Source organism: Schistosoma mansoni, chromosome W, assembly GCF_000237925.1.
Source record: "Schistosoma mansoni strain Puerto Rico chromosome W, complete genome".
Taxonomy (NCBI): Eukaryota; Metazoa; Platyhelminthes; class Trematoda; order Strigeidida; family Schistosomatidae; genus Schistosoma; species Schistosoma mansoni.
The window spans coordinates 32,727,684-32,729,608 of record NC_031502.1 but is presented as its reverse complement, the minus strand read 5'-3'; positions in this window follow the sequence as shown (position 1 = coordinate 32,729,608).

Genomic DNA, 1,925 nt, shown 5'->3' with positions numbered 1-1,925 from the left:
TCCACGATAAGCAGCTCTTACATATAAACGAGGTGTTTAAAATCAAAATAATAATTTAAGAATCTAAAAATAATTAGTCCTTTGGATCATTTGATTCAAGGTTAAAATATTTAGGTAATCGACACGTTAATTCGTCAGAACAGTGTACATAGTGTAATCATGAATTGCTATTTAGAATTACTGTTTAAGTGTACATAACTCATTTATTGTCAAAACATGAACAGGAATTTTAAAGACTAAATTGTAATATGACTGGAACGGAAACATGATATTGGCTCAATACAAAGAAAAAAGAGTGATACTGTTAATAGGTAAATATTTATTTGACAAAAAAATTACGAATCGAGTGAAAGAATGTGTTTTCAGAAAGTACTGCTTTAAAATTAAAATTCCTAAATGATGTCGCCGAGGAAATTGTATATCAAAGACTAAGATAGGCAGTACAGAAGAACTTTAATATACCAAGACTGAGTATCATTTTCTACAACCACTTCATAATAAGAACCGTTAATAAAGACAGATTGCCTGAATTCGCCACATCCGTATGTGTTTACCAATTCTCCTGTGGAGCCAGTTATATCGGGCATAAAATTCAGGATGTCCGTCATCACATAGCAGAACACTATTCGTCTTAGTTGAGCAAAGGACAGGTAAGAGTGATTAATATGCAACATAACAACTGCTTAATTTTCGAATAATTACTTTGATTATTATAAACATCTTGCTTTCAACTACTTACTTACTTACGCCTGTTACTCCCAATGGAGCATAGGCCGCCGACCAGCATTCTACAACCCACTCTGTCCTGGGCCTTCGTTTCTAGTTCTATCCAACTTTTGTTCATTCTTCTCATATCTGTTTCCATTTCTCGGCGTAATGTGTTCTTTGGTCTTCCTATTCTCCTTTGGCCTTCAGAATTCCATGCGAGGGCTTATCTTGTGACGCAGTTGGGTGCTTTCCTCATTGTGTGTCATATCCACTTTCCGTAGAACTGTCTTGATATTAGTATTGAAAATTCTGATCTTGGTGTTAGTTGACAGTTGTTGAGGTGACTTCCAGATGTTCTTCAATTGTAAATATGTTCTTCTTGCTTTGCCGATCTGCGCCTTCACATCTTCATCAGATCCACCGTATTCATCGATGATGCTGCCCAGATATGTAAAGGTTTTCACCTCCTCTAAAGCTTCTCCGTCAAGTGTAATTTGATTGATGCATGTTGTGTTGTATATAAGAATCTTGCTTTTCCCTTTGTGAATGTTGAGACCTACTGCTACTGAGGCTGCTGCTAGACTGGTCGTCTTCTCCTGCATTTGTTGTTGCGTGTGTGATAGAAGAGCCGGGTCATCTACTTAGTTCAGATCGTCCAGTTGCATCCTAGCTGTCCATTGTATCCCGTGCTCCCTCCAGATGTTGGCGTCTTCATGATCTAGTCGATCACCAAGAGAAAATGAAAGGGTGAGAGTAAACAACCTTGCTTGACACCGGTCTTTGTCGAATCATACAATTGTCTCATGTTTCCTTCTCTTCTAGCCTTTTCCTCCGTAATTGCTAGATCTTCCACATATTTACGTTTGTCGGTTCTGATGCTCCTCTTCACTTGCTTATTTGCTTCTGCGTATTCGGCTTGCGCGTTGGCTTTTTCTGCTCTTGTTCGGCTGATATTGATTGCTGCCCTCTTGTTCCTCCTTTCTTCCATCTTATCCAGTGTATCAACAGTGATCCATTCCATGTAATGGTGCTTCTTGTGGCCCGGAACACAATGACATGTTGAAGTGATTGCCTCTTTTATCCCTTTCCAGTTGTTCTCCATAGTACTTTTCTCTCCATTGAGTAGATCATTAAAGGTCTGGAGCCTGTTGCTGAGAGCTATCTTGAATTTGTTGAGTCTGTCAGTATCCCGAAGAAAGGCCGTATTAAACTTTTGT